Raw genomic sequence first — 20,177 nt, 5'->3', positions numbered from 1 at the left:
AAAGTATCCCACATGGAGTGGCTTGTAAAGAGCAGGAGTGGCTTCTTCCGGGGACGATGTCTAGAGGCTTTCACAATGGTCCAGCGCTTGACCTACTGCCGTAGGCTTTCCTACAACATGGCTTCTAACAAAACCAGGGTGTCCCGAACCCCAGGGAACAGAATTGTTTACCTCTACACCAAGAAGGTTGGGAAGGCCCCCAAATCTGCATGTGGCGTGTGCCCGGGCAGGCTTCGAGGGATTCGTGCTGTGCGGCCCAAAGTTCTCATGAGATTGTCTAAAACAAAGAAGCACGTCAGCAGGGCCTACGGTGGCTCCCTGTGCGCCAGGTGTGTCCGGGACAGGATCAAGTGCGCTTTCCTTATCGAACAGCAGAAAATCGTGGTGTAAGTGCTGAAGGCACAAGCACAGAGTCAGAAGGCCAAATAAACGAAGCTCTCTGCGTAATAAAAGATGGGCGGGCTTGTTCCGTAAAAAAAAAAAAAATAGCAGAAGTGGATTTCTTCCAGTGGCAGGGGCTGGGAAGCCTCAGCTCAAGGTGCCAGTGGCTGCAGCCTCTCTGAGGACCTGTCTCCTGGCAGGTGGACGGTGCTGTGCCCTCCCATGCTGGAGGGGTGGGTGGCTCTGGAAGGCACCACAGCTCTCGTAGCTCTCTGCCCTCGGGACGCAATCACAATCATGTGCTCTGCTCTCTGATCCTGTCACGTGGGGTTAGGGTTTCCACGTATGAATTTGAGGGGAACAAACATTCAGATCACAGCATAGGCCAGGATCCTCTGGAAGGAGGACCCTTGGGGGTGTTCATGTCTCCCTACAGCACGCTTCTGCAGTGGACACCGAGGGCATGTGGAGGGGACACTTCTGCTGCAAGGGCTGTCCTGGGCATGGTCAGATGTTGGCAGCATCCTGGTGCCCATAGTCTGTGACTGCGGTCATGACCTCTGACTGTAGACATTACCAAGTGTCTCCTGGGAGGGACAAAATCACCCTCCGTCACTACCTGAGTATAGGCAAAAGGACGTCAATTCAGTCAGCTGCAAGAATTAGTAGCCTTTCAGTGACACACAGAAATGTAAATGGGGTGTATCAGTTGAGGTCAATTCTAGTTTTGTAGGAATCTGGGGACAGTAGAGAGAAAAAAGTGATGCTCTTGCATCTTTGGATGACAATTCTTGAGTAAGTTATTATCATAGTATATTGGTGTAATGTTCCCACAATATCTGTGGTTTAATCAGAAGTTCCTGCAAATGGAAAGAATGTGCTCTGTCCCTGTAAAGCTAAGGAATGGCATTCCAGAACCACTTAATTATCCATGATTAGATTGTCTGCCGTGGTATTTACGACAATGTGTTTCAGCGCCCAGGAAGACATAAGAGTGCGCATGTTTGCCAGGCAGATGTGACACCGATAAGGAAATTGTTTTTAATGTTCTTACTGCTATGATTTACTTCATGGAAAGGCCTCCTGCCTCAGTGTTACGTGCAGTTCAAAGGAAGCCAGTGTTATTTGTGAAGTAGAGTTTCTGTGGGTTGCCATCACCGTCAGGGATATTTAGGAGTCTCATTCTCTTTCCTATAGTGCTTTGAAAGCACTCAACTAGGGCTTCTCAAACTCTGTAAGGAGGGTGGGCTTATTTTAAAATTTCCAGTGTGTCACAGGGCAGTGTGGGTGTTCTTGTCAGGGACTGGTGCTTAGATCCTGCTCAGATCTCAACACACAGCTCCACAGTACCCAAAGCACCCTGCCCTGGCCAAGCCCAAGCACCTGGACTGCACCTCTGGAGCTGCTGTGACGTCACCTGCAGTCAGTGTCTAAAGCAGGACTTGCGATGACTACTTTCGTTGCTGAGCCTGGTCCAGTCTGGTCTAGGGATGACGTAGGGGAAAGAGATCTAGCTCCCAACCTGTTAGAGGTCATGTTCTCTAAAACCAAAGAATGAATCCTGAGAACAACGGAGGTTAAGAGTAGGAAATATTTATTGAGGGATAGACAGTTCCTGTTTGAGAGGGACAGGAAGGGACCCGGAAAGTGGGCTGCCCATGAGCCCACTTCTCAAAGAAGTTCTATAGAGTAAAATCACGAAGTGGGTACAAGGGGGGATAAAACTATAATCAACCAATAAGATTACAAGTACAGTCACTTAGGTAACACTGATCCAGTGGGGAGCAGGCCACACAGCTTGTGTGCATGGAAAGAACAGGTCCAGAGGTCTTGGTCCCCCGCCCAAGGTGACTGATGCTTCTTTAGAGTATCAGCCAGTATTATTCACCCCTTGGGGAAGCAGGTAGGTGTGGTCCTTCCATCATCATCTTGAGGCCTGGCCTTCATTCATTGGCTTCCAGCCACAGTTGTAATGTGTTCTCATCTTCTGCACTGACTTCTCTGAGGACCTAGCCTGTCTGACTCCCTATAATATTCCTACCTAACCTCGCTGTTGATAGTAAGTCCAGTGCTCTGGAAAATGAGCTCCTTGAGGATAGGGCCCAGGTCTGCTTCTTTTCATAGCTGCAACCCAGCATCTGGCTTGCCTGTCACACAGCAAGCACGTTTACTACACACAGGGTGACCATGCTACAGGTGATGGCACCTGGCTCTGGGTAACCTGGGTCACAGCGTGATCACATTTTAGCACCAACAGGATTCCCATGCCTTGACTATAACAGAAATTAGGAGTGTGTGACACTTTCAGACTTATTTTATTTTTAAACTTTCTTTCTTTCTTCCTTTTTTTTGTACTGGGAATCGAACTCAGGACTTTGTGCTTACGAGGTAGGTGTGGTGCCACTGAGCTAAATCCCCGGCCCTCTTTCCTCCCTTTTTTTCCCCATTAAGTTTATTGGTACATTTTAGGTATAAAATACAGTTACATTCATCATTGGGATCTTTTACCATTACATGAGTATCTTGGTTTTCTTTTATTCCCCCTTCCCCTGCCCTCCCTTCATCCCCTCCACCCTTCCCTATTTGCAAAGATTTTGTTTCCATCTTTTTCCTTTTCTCATATTTTTTCTTTTCCCTTCTTTCCTTTCCCCTACCCCTCCCACTTCCCCTGATCCTTTATACCTTTACTTCCTATTACACAATATCAATTATATATTTTTAAATTTAAAATATCAAGACCTAGGAGACATTACCACAGATTTTACAGAATATAAAAGGATATAGAAAGCATATTTCAAAAATCTGTTTTGAAATAAATTTGGCAACTTCTAAGAAGTATCTTGGAAGACAAATTAATGGAACTAACTCTGGAGGAAATATAAAATTTGAATAGCACCTATTAAAGAAAGTATATTCCTAGCTTGAAAACCTACCTATATGACAACAGCAGGCTCATATACATTTTAACTGATAAATTATATCAAACAATTAAAGCAGAAAAAAGAAGGAACACTTCTCCCTTCATTTTAGGAAATCAGCATTGTGCTAGTCCTAAAACTGGATAAAGATAATAGAAGAAAAAAGTATGAACATAGCTAGAAATTTGTTTAACAACACAAACTATTAGAAGTCAGATCTGGCAGGATGTAGAAAGTGGTTTTGTTATAGGGATGGCAGTGTTAGTTCAGCATTGGAAGATCCATGCCCAAAAGTCATCATTTTAACAGAGGAAAGGAAAAAGCCATAGGATCCTGTCACTAGTTGGAGAAAAAGTATTGGACTAAATTCTACAGCTGTTCATGGTAAAAGCTATCAGGAGACTAGAAGTAGAACAGAACCTTCTCAACAGATTAAAGACATGTACTCTATACTTCCAGTGAAAACGCCTTATATGAATGGAGAAGATACAATGCTTTCTCCTTAAGGTGGGGAACAAGAGCAGATATGCTTACTCTTTATCTGTCCATTAAACTTTGAAACCTAGGCCCAAACCAAAATAGTCTGGCAATAAAATGACACAATTATGATAGGATTGGCAAGGTAGAAGCAAAATCTTTATATGGAGATGAAATGATCATCTACAGAGAAAATACTAAGAAATCTCTAGGCGCTCCTAGAACTTGTATTTGAATTTAGCAGGATTAGAAAACACAAGGTATATATAAAAATTCAGGTCTGTGTATACTTGCTATAAATGAAGAATTGGATATTGAAATTTAAAAGTTATGTAGGAGTACAAAGAACCTAGAAAAGTTAAAACAAAAACAAAAACAAAAACAGTGTTGGAAGACATTTAGTACCTAATTTTAAGACTTCTTCTAAAGCTACAGAAATCAAGGCAGCGTTGGTGTAAGGAAAGACATATAGATCATTTGAATAAAACAGACTGTAGAAATAGAACCACACATATATGGTCCACTGAGTTTTGAAAGGTTATTTAACATTAGCATTTTATAGACTATAAACTCATTTCAAGAGCAGAGGAAAAGATAGTGTTTTCAGCAAATGGCACTAGAACACCTGGTATCCATATGTAAAAAATTAACCTCAACCCTTTATTTCCATACATAAAAATAACTTGAAGGGATCTATGAACCTAAATATGAAAGCCTAAAAGTATAAAACTTTAAGAAGAAATTATAAGGGAAAATGTTTATGAATTTAGGGTAGGCAAGAACTACCTAGGATACAAAAAACATGATGTATAAAAAGAAAAAAATTGATAAATGAGATTCCATCAAAATTTAGAACTTTAAATGACATCATTAAAATGAAAAGAGGTCCTTAAACAGACCATATTTACAATGCATATAACCTATGACCAGAATATATAAAGAACTCTTAGAGCTCATTAATAGACAACCCAATTAAAAAGTAGACATAAGAAAATGATAAATAGCCAGCACAAGGAAAGGTGTGCGACTCTAGAATCAGAAAAATACTAATCAGTACAATAACAAGATTGAATTATACACTCATTAGGGAGATGAAGTTAAAGGTTTTAAAAGCCTTGTCATGACTTTTTCTTTTTGTTGGATTCTCCCCCTTTGCGTTTAATTTGTCACGCCCAATGGATTCATTCTGCTGGGTTTCCTGGGGTTGTGATCCTCATTGTCTTTTCCTAGGATATTGTCTAAAATTGTTTGGAGTGCTGGTTTGGTATTCATGAAGTTCCTGAGGTGGTCTTTATCATGAAAGTATCTTATTTCTCCATCAATTTTTGAAAGATAGTTTTGCAGGGCACATCAATCTGGGTTGGAAGCTGTTTTCCTTTAGGGCTTGAAATACATCACTCCAAGCTCTTCTTGCCTTGAGGGTTTGCACTGAGAAGTCTGCTGTGATTCTGATGGGCTTTCCTTTGTGATTTGTTTCTTTTCTCTCACTGCTTGTAGAATTTTGTTGGATTTCTGGAATCCTAACTATTATATGCCTATGAATAGATTTTTTTTTGATCAAGGCTAGCTGGAGTCCTATGTGCCTTACCTATCTGTATGTCAAGTTCTTTTCCCCTCCTTGGGAAGTTTTCTGCCATCACTTCTGTGAACAATTTTTTTATGTCACCTGCACTCTCTCCTCTTTCTTCATTGACTCCATCATCTAGCAGCTGCTGGATTGATTTCTCGTGTTCCCTTACAATTTTAAAGCAGTTTTTCTTTTCCTGGTCACTAATTGCAATCTTATCTTCTATATCTGAAATTCTATCCTCACATTGGTTCATTCTGCTGTGCAGACTTTCAATGGAGTTTTTAATCTCCTGGAAATCTGTTTGCATCATCTTTATGGATTCCATTTGTTTCCTAGGTTGGGATTCCATCATGTTCCTCAGATCCTCTATTTTTTTGTCTGTGTCCTCTCTAGATTTATTAATCATGTCTTGCACTATGAGCACAATCTTTGCTGTTATCTGAGTAATTATTTCTGATTTCATTTTTCCCAGATCCTCTTTTGTTGCCAGTTCAGAGAGTCCAGGTGGTTGAGTATCAGATTGTTCCATCTTGTTTCCCTTTGGGGTTGCTGTAGGTGATCCGGAAGTCTGTTTCTGGGGCTTGTTTATGTGTCTTTTCATTTCCACGGGGGGTGGTGGGGAGTGCTTCTGGCACCCACGTGGCTCACCTCCTCTGCCCTAGGAGCATGGAATGGCAGCCTCTTTCTTCCTTTTTTTGAGACAGGGTCTTACTACATAGTTCAAACTGGACTTGAACTCACTATTAGCCCAGGCTGGCCCTGAACGTGTGGGGATCCTCCTGCCTCAGCATTCCAAGTGCTGGGAATATAGGCCACCACATCCAACAGGCTGATTTATTGTAAAAATATATACTGTTTAGTATAAAACCTACCAACATAAAACATTGCCCTCACCTCTACTGGTTGCTGGACTTTTACAACAAGAAGATTGCTTGATCAATAATTTAATTCTATTTTACTAGATAGTTGCAAAAGTTTGCTTGATTCAAGTTCATATACATAAAATAGGAGGAGCTTAAAAGAAACCTAAAAACAATTATCCTGTTAAATGGCAATATTGTCTGAGAGGAATATATTTCTAGTGCAAGAAATCCCCCTCCAAAAACACACACAAAAAACTATATTTAAAACTTTAACTAGGTTCATTTTATGCCACCCAAAGGGATACATTGAAACTTTGAACAACCTGAAGGAGCATTTCTAAAATCAGTCATGTGGAGTTGGTCTAGCATCTACCACTGTTACTTCTACTGGGAAAAACACCTGAGGCATGAATAACATTTTTCAAAATTTAGAATGTTTAAGCTGGGGCACAGTAGTTTATGCCTGTAATCCTCGTACTCTGTAGACTGAGGCAGGAGGACCACTGTGAGTTTGAAGCCAGGCAGAACTACATCGTGAGACCCTGTATCAGAAAACAAAAACCAAAACAAAACACAAGGTAAAGAAAAGAAAACATAAGATATTCATAATAAATTACTGAAAGTGTTATTTCAACCCGCATTTCCGACTTTCAGTAGTTCCAGAGTGTCTCTCTGAAGTTGTCAGAGAATTTGCAGTTGAATGCTCATATTTTTAATTGAATATTTCATTATATTAAAGTCAACAGCCAGAAAAACAAAGCCATTTACTATATCTTTTTCCCACCCTTTTTAGCCACTTACTTTTCCATGGAACACCTGTGTATTTCTGGGAAATGTATGGCACATGACCAGAACCATAATTAGTAACAGTTTGGTGTTATAGGAATTCAAAATTGAGCATTTTCTTGCTTTATTAGATCAGCAGCTTTCTCTCAAATGTAAAAGTAGCAAACAAATCCCAACTGCTCATTCTGGGATCAGCTTCTTTTTGTTCTCTACTCCAGCAGCCTTTGCCTGTCTTGATGGGAAGTGTTTGAAGACTTGAAGGTGTTGTTAGAGAACTGCAGACTTCACCACAGGAGACTCACTGCTGAGTTCTCCTACACATCCCTGCCAGGGGACACAGGACCGCTTCTGCTTGGTGTTGAAAGCCATTGGTTGCTGTGGAGGCAGTTTATTCAAAGAATGTAGTTTGACCCATCTTGTGCTACTAATGCAATCTTAGAGGACAGAAATGCAAGCTTTCTTAGCAACATGCAAAATTGTATTTATGCTTCTGAGCAGGAACAGCTGCAGCATCAATGCACAGCATGTCTTATTGTAATGTCCAGGTGTGTAGCGCAAACCACTGCTTTGCTGGAAGAAGCAGGCCCTGAGATTCCTAAACTTGGTGTCAGTAAGGAATTGAGGAGGCCACATTTAAAGTAAAAGAAGACAATTTATTTGAAGACAAGAAAGGAGGAAGGGAGAGATGACAGGCAGCTACTGGGAAAGAGTGGGGAGAATTCGAAAGTGGATTGCTGTGGGCTCTGGCCACCAGCTCTTCTTATAAGGTTTCTTCTTCCTGTGTAGGCTCCTGGCATCGGATTGGCTCCCAGGCCTGTCTTGCATTTTAACTGAGGATTTCTTCTGGCCATGTGACCTTTCCCTGTCCTTTGGTGGAGGGTTAAGATTATGAGTGGGGCCCTTAAGGACAGGTTACTTAGGTTTAAGGATTAAGGGAGAGTTTGTGATTCTCATGTTAATCATATTACTGGGACCTTCCCAGAGCTAGTTTCTCTGCCTTTGTCTTCCTAATTACCGGAGTCTTGCTGCCTTTGTGTTTCCAGTTGCTGGAGTTTAGCTGCCTTTTCCTTTTGAGTCTGGCTACAGAGGTCGAAGTTGTCTATTAATTTTTTTGGGGGGGGGGGTACCGGGGATCAAACTCGGGTCCTTGTGCTTGCGCAGCAGGTGGTGAAACCACTGAGCTAAATCCCCGGCCCTGTTAATTTTTAATAAAGCTCTCTGAGGCCTTTGCCCTTCCCTACATTAAGAAGTCCTGGTTTGGGCTGGGGATTTAGCTCAGTGGTTCTGCCTCCTGCCCTGCAAAGGCAAGGACCCGAGTTTGATCCCTGGTACCAAAAAAAAAAAAGTCCTGGCGGATATTTTCCTTTTCCTTTTCAGTACTGCTTGTGTCCACTCCCATGGGTCCAGCAAAGTGCCCAGTCTGTGGCTAGGTGCGGTGGGTTTAGGGTTCCCCTGAAGGCTCAGCCTAGAACCAAGAGGAAAATTAGGGTACAGAGAAGAAAAGTAGTAAAGAGTTTCTGCAGCTCGTAGGTCCTGTATAATGTTGCTGTTTTCACTACTGGGGAGTATGACTGTAGCCATATCACCCCTGCAACATGTGGGAATGTGCGGTCATAGTTTGCAGGCTGCTCTAGTCTTTTAGGCAGTAACTAGAGTCCCTGATAACCAGAAGTGGGCATAATCCTCATTTCCTCCCACAAAAGGCAACACTTTCACTAATAGCAGAGCTAGCACTGCCCCATCCTTTGCACTTCACCTTGTGTGCTGGAGAACAAGTTGGTATCTGGGAGAATTTGATCTGGATTGACTTCCAAGCAGCCCTCTTTCTTCTCCAAATTAGGATCGCAAGTGCGTGCCTGAGAATCCTGGCATCCCTCTCCTATTTTCCCATTCTTTGCTTCCAAAGTCATCCTAGTGAAATAGGGTGTATGGTATATGGACCTCCAAATAATGTAAGGGAAATACCTTATAATCTGCTAGATGTCTGACATGTCGAGTTCATGTTCTCTAAAATTGAAGAATGAATTATAGGAACAACAGAGGTTAAGAGTAGAAAGAACTTATTGAGAGAAAGATAGCTTCTGTCTAAGAAGAAAAAAGTGGGAAAGTGGGTTGCCCGGGGATCTGGCTTCTCAAGGGAGTTTCATAGAGCAAACTCACAAGGTGAGCTGGGTGTAAGGTTGGACAAAACTATAGCTAACTAATAAGATTACACACTATACAGTCGCTTCAGTAATATTGGTCCAACAGAAAATCACAAGGTGAGTATGAGGTGGGACAAAACTATGGTCAGCCAATAAGATTACAAGTATAGTCATTTAGGTAATATTGATTAAATGGGGATCAAATAGGGAAGCAAGTCATGTAGCAAGCATGCATGGAATGAACAAGGACTTTCCAGGAAGGAATGGGCTAGGGAGATTTCGATCCCCCACTCTAGGTGATTGATGCCTATTGAGAATATCAGTCACTGCTGTTCATCCCTAGAGGAAGCATGTGGGTGTAGTCAATTTTCTTTGTCGTGAAGCCTGGGCTTCAGTGAATGTACCTCCAGCCACAATTGTCTTCTGGACTGACTTCCTTGAGGGCCCAGCCCTGTATCACTGCCTATGATATTTTTAACTAACTTAGCTGTCTATAATACTTAGCTTGATCTTGTAAATCCTAGTCAGCACTAAGAAGAGCAAGAAATCCCAGGGGCCAGGACCATCTTGCAAAAACAACTGTCTCTGAAGAAACCTGGACAATTTTGGGAGGAAAGAGGGACCAAGCTCCATTGTCAAAGCGACTGGGAAAAATCATCCACCACTGGAATCAAGGCAGCCATTTGTACTGAAGGGGAGAGATGTCCGACTGAGGCTGGGACCCTGTGATTGACGTCTGTTCAATCCTAAAACATGCAGGTGTGAGGGGATGGATTAATTCTTTGCCCTTCCAGGGAAGGCTCCTGAATGTGTGTGCATGTTCCTCAGTTACAGTTTTCAGTGCTTTCCCCTCCCTTGGCTTTGTTTTTGTCACAAATGGTGCACAAGAGACTGCCTGACACATGCTTTGTGTGAGAAAAAGGCTGGATTTATTTCTGTCTGGGTGCAGACACGGCTGAGATTCTGAATGATTTCAGTAGCTGGCTGGGAGAGACGCTAAATTTTTGTATGATTTGGGAAGGGTGCTATAATCCTAAGGAATCTGCAGCGGAATGTTTGTGACTGAGGGTCCAAGGATGGTCAGAGCAGGTGTGCATACAATACTGGACTCCTCAGCCCCAGGAAGATTGTATATTCTGTCTTAAATTTTCTTTATGGCCATCTGTTCTGTTTACTGAGGGCAGTATGGCCCTGTTTAGTGACTTCCTGTTGTTTGCTGTGGGCTGCGTGTTTGCCAAGAGGGTCTCATTCAGGTTGGGCATGGCAGTTTTTGCTTTGTTATGTCCTAGACTCACTAGTTAATGATGGAACCAGTTCCCTCTGTGTGCTTGCTAACTGGATGTTTTGAAAAATTGTTCTGTGCAGGCTTAAATAATGAATAGAAAATTAAAAGGCTGAGTGGTGCTGGGGAAGATAGAGAGACCACAGTAGTGATGGAAACCAGGCAAAAATCACCCAAGAGAGCTGTGATCCTGGTGACCAGGGGAGACAGCATGCCAGGGCAGAGAGGTTGGAAAACCATATTTACAAGGAAAGGATGTGAGGGCCCATCCCGAGATGATCATTTGCAAGGAGGGAATCCTGTTTGAGTGGTGCATGGCTGGACAGCTCTCAATAGCTGCTACCCCTGTCTGGAAAAGGGTCCCAAACACAGAGCGAAGAGCCTGAACTTCAGAGTCCAAGTGACATGTGTGTCTTGACTCTGTGGGACTTGAAACAAATGACCTAACCTCTCTGAACACACAGTTCTTCATTTCTACAATGAAAGATAACAGTACTTGTGCCATACGGTTGTGGTAAAGAATGAGTGAAATCAAGCTGGTTAGTGTCTAGACCACTTCCTGGCACCTAGCAAATGCTCGGGACTGGTTAGCCATTTTTATTATGCAGTTATGGGGTCCATTTCATGATGCAGTAATAGTAAAAGATCAGTGTGCACAATGCACTCAGCCTGGCACAGCTCAAGATTTAAGATACCTTGTAGGAGAGTCATTGCTCCCATTCCTTCCTCTTCCCTCTCCTGGACAGTTTGCTTTCTCCTCTTTCTGCCTTCTCTCCCTCCTTCACTAAGGAGAGGAATTTAACAACTGAGTAAGAAAAATGCAGCTGCTCTGCTGGGGCCTTTGGTGACTGGGCCAGAGCAGGTGGTGGGAAGTGCTGCTGGAAGGGCCACCAGACCACAGGGCCAGATGACCCAGTGTGCAGCCCATCACGCTGGCCACTACTTGACAGTTAGACATAAGTGGTTTGCAATTTCAGAGTCTAGATTTTCTCCCCTGTTACAATGTAGACCTGCATTTTGATGATGGCCTAGACTTTTCTTTTGCTCACTGCAAATTCCCTAGTGTCTAATACAGCTATCAACTCTGCCTTCTCCCGGGACTTCTCCCAGAAGTCCTGACTCAGTCTCCCCTGCCCTGCCATCTCTCTGACTTCATCTAGTGCCATCCACATTAAATCTGGCCACACAGTCAGGAAGAAGGTAAGGCTTGTGCATCAGAAAGACCATCATCTAGCAGCAATGAGCCAGTAGGAAGAGTTAGAATGAGTGAAAGTTGGGGCACACATTCCAGTTCTGCAGCTGTTCTCTTTGGTGACTCTGGGCCAGACATGTGGTCTTTCTAGACTTTGGCCTCCAGATGGAAAAGGTTGGACCAGAGTGCTTCTAGGTGCAGATTTAATGGCAGTGCTGTCCTTGGTCACTGGAGTTCTCCATCCAGAGTGACATGGCTACAGATTTCTGTTCCCTGGTGTGAAATTGTGCATCCTGTCCTGCTGAATCACAGGGTAACAGCTGCTTCCCACCCTCCACCTGGACTGAGCTCGAAACTTTGCAGAGGAGACGGAAGGAGAGCCAGGAGATGACTTCATGTCTGTCCTTCCCAGTACCAAATCATTCCACTCCACTGTGCCTTCTTGACTTTCATTGGTTCTATCTGTGTCACTTTTTGCATAATGTCTTTTAGGAAGCGATCCCTGCATCATAGTTTACCCCGAAGTGCCCTGAGCAGTAAGAGCTGTGGACTTGTAGGCTGGACGTGCATCTGAGAGTCAGTGCACAGCCTTCCCCACTGGGGGAGGAGAGAAAAGCTGTTCTCAGTGACAGTCCTGGCTTCCCACGAGGGTGTGGGCTTCCCAGTGGAGTGGACTGGGGGGCATAGTGACTGAGCCTTCTTTTTGAGGGAGGGGAAAAAGAGCCCTGGAAAGAGAAATATTTTCTTGGCTTAATAAACACAAGGAAGAGCTGGAGAGCAAACAATGAACTGAGTGAGATAAAGTAGCCGCAGAAAAAGAGGGGTGGTGGGGGAAATGCCGGCAGAAATGCATTTGCTCAGGGAAACAGAGGATTAAATAAATGGTAAGAGACTTCCGGAAGTCCTTGCTTCTGCCTTCATTTGGACTTTGCACTCTGGACTCTGCAAGTTCCCCTAAGCATCACCTATAATTGGGGAGGACTGATTGGATCTCCCCAGTGCTTGGTTTGAGGGTCCAAGGGCATCGCATCCTTCAGTGAACTTCGCTCCTGGCTCATCTCTGAGCAGGTCAGACCCTGCCTGGGCATGAAGGAGGAATTTAGCACACTAGACAGACAGGATTAGAAACCATTTAGATTTTCCCTCGAATCCTCTCATGCTCCATGAAGACAGGGAAAGTTCTTAGCCTTTTTCAAAATGCAGGCCTGATTGCTTCAGCCCCACACATTCTTACAGGTCTGGGAGGTTTAGAGAATAAATACGTTTTGGATAATGTGATTCCAGAGGAAGAAAATATCTGTGTTTAGGAACATCTCCCCTGGCACACAGCGGAGGTAACGGCCTGCAGATGGCCGCAGCCCGTTGCAGGGACCGCGCTGGCCTGACCTGCAGTGGACGCGGCCCCTGTAGAAGCTGATGGCCTGGGACAACACAGCATTTTGATGAAGGGAACAGGAGCCAAGTCAGATGCACAGGGGCCAAACAGGGGAAGCTTCTGCATTGTGTTGGATTTTTCCAGATTTTTCTGTTTAAAAATAGTGCCACCAGGAGGGATTGCTGATGCGGTTTCCATCCTTTTCAAGAGAGGACAGGAACTGGGAGGCTCCCTCTGAGGGGATGGAGCACCGTCCACATAGCAGAGAGCATGGATTGGGCCCGAAAACACAGCCCTTGGCCCGGCAGGCCTGCCAAAGACGCTGTTGAAAACCCGAGGGAAACCGAAGAATTGAACTGCACTTAAAGCACACAGCAGGCACTCCCATGGCTGCTCTTCCAAAAGCTCAACCGGGATATTTATAAGTCTTGGTCTCTCTCCAGACTCGAGAGAACACTCATCTGAAATTACATTTCCAGGTCCATCTCTGCCAAATGTTCTTTAGATAAATGAGGAACACTTTTACCTTTCCCTTTTCTTCTTTTGGTTAACACATTGTCCTCTGCAGGGCCCTTCTCCTTCTTCCCTGTTTATTTTCTCATCTCTGTTTTGTTCTTGGATCCATTAGCAGCAGACTCATGGCCCAAATCTCATTTCTCCAGACATGTCTCTCCTGCCTCCCCTCAGAACAGACTTCCTTCAGACTTTTCAGAATTTGCAGACCATGGCAAGGCTTTGCCCAAGGCTGGAGTAGAGCCCGCGAATCTCAGGAGCAGCACTTCGGGCTGGCTGCTTCCAGAAGAGTGCTCCCCTGAGGGAACGGTGACCTGGCGCCCCTCACTAGCCCGAACCATTCCTGGGATATCGAACAAATAACAGCGTAAACCATCTGGCCGAAAAGAACCAGATGCGAATGTACACTTTTTATATGATTTTATTATCGGTCGTTTATTTCCTATGAGCTTTATGTGAACGAAGTGACTGTTGTGGGTAAATGCATAACCAAACCAAAGTTCAACAGAATCCCCTCAGATAAAGCAGAGACCAGATGAGAAACATTTTCTTATTAGCATTTGTTTGGTCCATCCTGTGATACCCTTATTTCTAGCGTTGGTCTTTAGTTGGAAAAGTCACTTTTCTGTAGATCAAAACTACCCCAGCATCACATTTCTGATGTAGGGAAAAGTGTTAAGTTTATGAAAGAGGTGGGGTGTGTGTGGGGGTGTGTGTGTGGTGTCTGAGTTGCAAGGACCACAGCATTGGATTCGGTCCTCTCTTCTTCTGGGGAATTACCATTTTGCCCATGCTGAGGGCCTGATGTGTTTTCTGTTTTTAATTTCCTCAATTTTCAAACTGTAGAATAACATATTATAGTGTCTGCTTCCTGGAAACAGAGAACACAAGTAAATATTTGAGAAATTTGATACAGAGAAATTTGGTTTGAAGCTTGTCAAGAAGATGCATGAAATCAAGCCCCAATAAAATATTATACTTCCTCGCATCTGGTTTATCATGATTTGAGGGAATTATTCTTTGTAGCCCACTCCTGAGTAATTTCATAACCGATGCATACGTGGAGCGATGACTTGAATATCATTGCAGGAACAGTGCCCAGAGCTGGGGCCTGCACAGATGTGACCCTAAACCTTGGAAGACCCGTGTAGATGTTGGGTTAGGGTCTCATCAGCATAGCATCTTCTGAGCCCTCGTTGCATAGTCAGTGATCTTTGAGCTGGCTGTGGTGAGAGCCTAGAGGAAGCCTTACCTCTACCCTCCCCTCTTCCCTTTGCGTCCCTGGCTCCCACGATGAGGTGCCCGGGCAGTGTCCCACGGCCTCTGTGACAAGCTCGCTGTGGACCCAGTGGCCGACCACAGCCCCGGCTGATTCACCTACAGTCCTGAAAGTCCCACTCTGAGCCGAGGTCTCCCCAGGGCTGTGCTACTTCCGGAGGCCCAGCTTTCCAGCCTCTGGAGGTCCCCAGCGTCCCTTAGCTCTCGGACCCTTCGCCCATTACTCAAACCTCTGCTTCCATTACCACCTCTCCCGCCCTTCACCCTGAGCTTCTGCTTCTCTCTGGAAGAACTCTTGTAATTGCAGGGACCCACGCTGGCCTCCCAGGATAACCTTCCCATCCTAAAAGCCTTCACTTACCCCGTCTGTGCCGTCTCCCTACCACGGCAGGTAACAGGGACTGGGGCGGGGACATCCTCGGAGCCGTCAACATGTGTGGACTCTGCAGCTTCCTATTTTTACACTCCATCTTCCACCCACACATACACCACACATGCACGCACTACACATACACATGGGAAGACTTACCCAGGCAAGGGCTCACATAGGTCCTTGAGGCCAACCAACCGGACAGGGAGTCCTGGGCTGCCTGGGTTGTCAGGTTTGGGAGGCCAGTGCCAGGTCCCTGTGGGCACATGCCCTTGCCTCTGGAACTCCTTGACCTCAGAGGGGCAGAGCAGCCGCACAACACTAGAGTGGAGCCCACTGACCCTAGGGCCCAGTGCAGAGGCGGGTACCAGAGGGAATACAGTACTGATTCGCACACAGGCGACATGAGCAGATGCCTAGAGATGGGCTTTGGTCAAAGGGAGGGGAGCCCGTCGGCCCCTTTTAAAGGATGAGGAGGAAGTGTAAGGCCTAAGGAAGGGTTCCCACAATGCTGTTTTGGGGTGTTTTGAACAGAACTAGAAATCTGCTACGGTTGAATCTAAAATGTGCCCCTGAGTCTCGTGTGTGGGAGGCGTGGTCCCAGTCTAGCAGTGTTAAAGGTGGGCCTTTCGGAAGTGCCTGGACCTTGAGGTCCTGGCTTCATCAATGGGCTGACCCAATGATGGGCTTATAATCTGATGGCATTATGGCAGGTCACAGACACTTAGGAGATGGGGCCTAGTGGACGGGCGTGGGCCGTGTCCCTGCCCCTTTTTCTCTGGCTCTCTCTCTTTCTCTCTGCTTCCTGACCACCATGAGGTGAGCCACGTTCCTCCACCACACCTTTCCTCCATGATGTTTCTGCATCCCTTCAGACCCACAGCAGTGGAGCCAGCTGACCATGGACTGAAACCTCTGAAAACGTGAGCCAGAAGAAACCTTTTGTCCTTTACATTGTTATTGTGAGGGATTTTGCCATAGATGGAAAGCTGCCTAAAACAAGATCTACTTTTGTTTTAAAAACTGTGCAAGCTGAAGTAGCAGTAACAACAAAAATGAGCATGAGGGTGAGATGTAGCTTCCCATTTGTGACTGACTCAGTTTAAATAAATGAGGACAGGATCCCGAGGCATAGACAGTGTGTTCTTGGATGCATGAACTGTGGAGGGCTGCATCCAGGTATCCACAGATGAACAGGTTATCCCTGCAGCTCTTCAGATAACATTAACTAATATTAAGTATTAATAAAATGCCAACAGCATGGCAGTGATGCCTTCATTTAGGCACAAACCCTTTTCCAGGATGAATGTCACCCAAACAAAATAGTCTAAAATTAAATTATTCTGCCAGTAAAATTACTCCACAGAAACACAAAAGTTAAAAATCCAAAAGGAATTAGAGTTCAAAATCAAAATCTACTATCCTTATGAAGTAAAAATCTAAAGGAATCAAAGTTCCACTCATTAAGGTAAAATCCAAAAGCCCTTTAGAGATTTCTCAGAAGTCACTTCACAGTCATTTTGTCATTCAGCAAGTATTTCTTGAGCTTCTGCCTGGTGCCAGGCACTTGGGGTATGGGAGGAAAGAAGACACACCAGAAAGTCATGCCCTTATGAATTTGATACTTAAAGAACAATATAAATAAATAAAATACATAGTATCTTAAATAGTGCTTGTTGCTAAGGAGGGAGAAGTAGGGACACAAGTGTCAGGGGCAGCATGGGATTTTAGACAGAGAGCAGGGCCACTTCCATCCAGAAGGGGACCCTGGATGAGGGGGCCAGGCTGAGACCCAAGACAGAGGACCTGAGTGGTGGGGGCAGAGAGTGGGTGGAGGGATGGACGGGTCAGGGAGGAAAGGGGCCAGGTTGTGTAGGGCTCTTTGTGTTCGTCCTGTTTTGTGTGGGGATTGAACCCAGGGCCTCCTGGGTGCTACTGCTGCTGGGATGCACCTGTGGCCAGTAAAGACTTTGGCTTTCATTCCACTACGATAGGAGCTATTGAGAGGTATTAAGCAGAGGAGTGCACTGCTGTACTACTATGAGAGAGAGAGGGAGAGAGAGAGAGAGGGAGAGAGCACCTGGAGGCCTCACCCGCAGTATACACTGCTCCCTAAACACGGGCAGAGCCCACACAAACATTCATGCTTCCTGAAGTCAGACCCGAAAGACAAAAGTGAGGAGGGGCTGGAGCTGCACCTGTAGTCCCTGTCCCCAAAGCCCTGACTGGAGTAAACACGGCTTCTGCCCAGGACAGTGGCCCAGTGGGGAGGCAGGATAAGGGTCTCTATTATAGTTTATATCTAGGTGTCCCCCTAAAGCCTTGTACGATCATAGGCAGAACCTTTGGAAGGTGATTGGATGATGAGGCGCATAGCTCGCAGCGTTAGGAGGTGGGGTCTGGTTGGAAGAGGTGGGTCAATGTGGGTGTGACCCGGAAGGGTTTACCTCCTTCCTGGCTCCTCCTTTGATCTCTCCACTTCCTGCCCACCATGGCATGAGCAGCTCTCCTCCACCAGGCCCCTCTGCCATGTGGTCCTGCCTCAGAGCCAGCCGACCATGCAAGGACTGAAACTTTTACAAACTGTGAGCCAAAATAAACTTGTCTTCCTTTAAGTTATGAGTGTTGGCTTTTTGTCACAACGACAGGAAAGGTGACTAAGACTGTCTCCCCCCTCAGCTCTTTAACACAAAGTCAGAAGACAAGAGATGGGATTTCCACACTCCAAACCCCAATAAACAAAATAGGAAAGGGACCCCACACTATCTTATTTGCTTGAATCTTTGGTATAAGTTTGGCTACAATGATAAAATTTCATTGATTAAAGTGGTATTAAGAACAAGTGAGTTTTCATTATGCAAAATCTCCTTTAATTTTACTTTTATTAGTTCATGTTTGCAGTACATGGCGGGTACGTTCATGTAGGGAATTGCTACATGTACATAACACATTTCAATTAGTTTTTTCTATTTCCCTCCACCCTCTTTTGTTTTGCCAGCATCTGATTCATTTATTTATCTTATAAGACCTTATGAAGTTAATCATCACATATGCAGATTAAAAACAGATTAAACAGATTAAAAATGCATAAAGACACATTGTAATGCTTTTATTTGACAGAATTGCTATAAATCATTGATTAGTAAAGTATGATCAAAATATAGTAAATATTTAAATTTTTAAAAATGTATTACAGTAGAAGACACATTGCCATGAACTCTCCTTAAAATGCTCAAAATAGGGCCAGGGATTTAGCTCAGGGGTTTCGCCACCTGCTGCACAAGCTGAAGGACCAAAATTCGATCCCCAGTACCAAAAAAAAAAAATATATATATATATATATGTATATATCACAGTAATAAAAAGCATATTTCCAAAAACAGTGGGGTAGGTGTGTTTGCAGTGAAGAATATTTTGAGCATTTTTTTTTTTTTTGGTACCGGGGATCGAACTCCCGTCCTTGCCCTTGTGCAGCAGGTGGCGAAACCACTGAGCTAAATCCCCGGCCCTATTTTTTTATTCTGAACATTCACTGTATTTTGCGATCACCCCTTGGAAAGTGAAGAGCACTTGTCCCGGCTGCCCCAGGGCTGCGCGCAGGCTGTCTGGTGTGTCTGAGGTTGATGGGTGAGCAGCGCACCGTGTGCCCAACTGGAAGAGGGTGTGCTTGGGCCACTGGGAGCTTCTAGAACCTAAAGGCCCAGACCTGGACCCCTCTGCTGTGATTCTGACTCCACGCTGGGCTTTGGAGCCTGACAGCAGTACTTCTGGAAGGTCGCTCTCTGGGCCTCTAAACACCTGGTGTTCTCTCTCTCTCTCTCTCTCTCTGGCAAGGCACACTTCCCAGGGATGCTCTGCATTTCCCGGGGGGTCTTTGACTGTCCTGGCCCCAGGGGTTCTTTCTCCTTCTCCGTCTAAATACGTCCCAGCCAGGCGTGCTTTGTCTTCTCAGAGTGTGTATGTGTCCTTCAGGGATGGAATGCTTACCCAATGTGATGTTTATATAAGTGGACAGATGAGGAATCGTCTCCACTCTGGAAGAACTGAGCCCTCCCGAAGGTCTGATCCCTGTTATTTTGAGTACCTGTCACAGCGCGGAGCACAGGCCTCAGCCCTTCTGGCTGGGGAAAATCAGGGCAGAGTGGAGGAAGCCTGGGTTCGTTCGTTCCTTCCTCCCTCCCTTCTCCTCGTTCTCCTCCTCCTTTCTCTCCCTCTCTCTCCCTCTGAGAAACATAGTTCTAAGATGTGCCAAAAGAAAGGGGAGGGGAATCCAACCCAATCTTTCCAAAAATTGAAAGCCAGCCTTTGGCAGAGGCCAGGCTGACGCCTCGGTAGAAACCTCCCCTGCACTGCAGGACTGGTGTCCCGATGGAGTGCGTAGGCCCAGTGGCCACAGAGGAGCCTCGAGGTCGGTGACAGACATCGTCACAAGTGACAGGGACACCCCGATCTGCCTCAGTCCCACGTGTCCCACCAGACAGGTGAAGGGAGAAGAGGCAGCTGAGTGTGGGAATGGGGAGCCCGCGCAGGAGAGGGAAGGATGCTCGAGGGCCAGGTGAGAAAGCAGCCAGGCGCCTCCTGCTGGATCCGAAGCCAGAGCCTCACGTGCGGCACGGTGGGCTCCCACACCCGCCCTGGCGCCACAGCTCCACACCCTCCTCCACCAGGGCGATGACTGGACACCAGCTCCTGCCTCGTTTCCACATAATCTGTAGAAGGAGCAGCAGAGGGTGTATGCAGGAAAGAGCGAGTGTTTAGCAGATCGATCACTGTCAGCACTTTTCTACAAAGTCAGACTGCCAGAAAGAGCTGGGAAGTCAGGGGCAGTGACCTCAGGGAGCCAGGAGAGGGCCATGAGCTGCCCCTGCGCTACCCCAGGTGGGGCCTTCGTCTCTTGCCCCTCTTGGGAAACTCCCGCTGGACAATAGCCAATGTTGCGAGCAATGTTCACAGCTCCAGTGTTTGTCTTTTTAAAAATTTTTAAGCAAAATCCTGTTCTTTATTTATTATGCTAATAGAAGCCAAGCA

At 45.4% G+C, this 20,177-nt stretch overlaps 1 protein-coding gene and 1 pseudogene across 2 annotated transcripts in view; both read left to right on the top strand.

The window, feature by feature from the left end:
- Positions 1-20,177, top strand: part of Ncald (neurocalcin delta) — a 383,940-nt gene that overhangs the window by 225,699 nt on the left and 138,064 nt on the right. The gene's annotated exons all lie outside the window — the stretch shown is intronic.
- Positions 29-508, top strand: LOC101717305 (large ribosomal subunit protein eL34 pseudogene; annotated as a pseudogene).

The sequence above is a fragment of the Heterocephalus glaber genome, unplaced genomic scaffold (genome assembly GCF_053883595.1).
Source record: "Heterocephalus glaber isolate CG9 unplaced genomic scaffold, H.glaber_assembly_v1.0 deba00001556, whole genome shotgun sequence".
Classification (NCBI taxonomy): domain Eukaryota; kingdom Metazoa; phylum Chordata; class Mammalia; order Rodentia; family Bathyergidae; genus Heterocephalus; species Heterocephalus glaber.
Note: the sequence above shows the minus strand (reverse complement) of the source record. Positions and strands in the feature narration are given on the sequence as shown.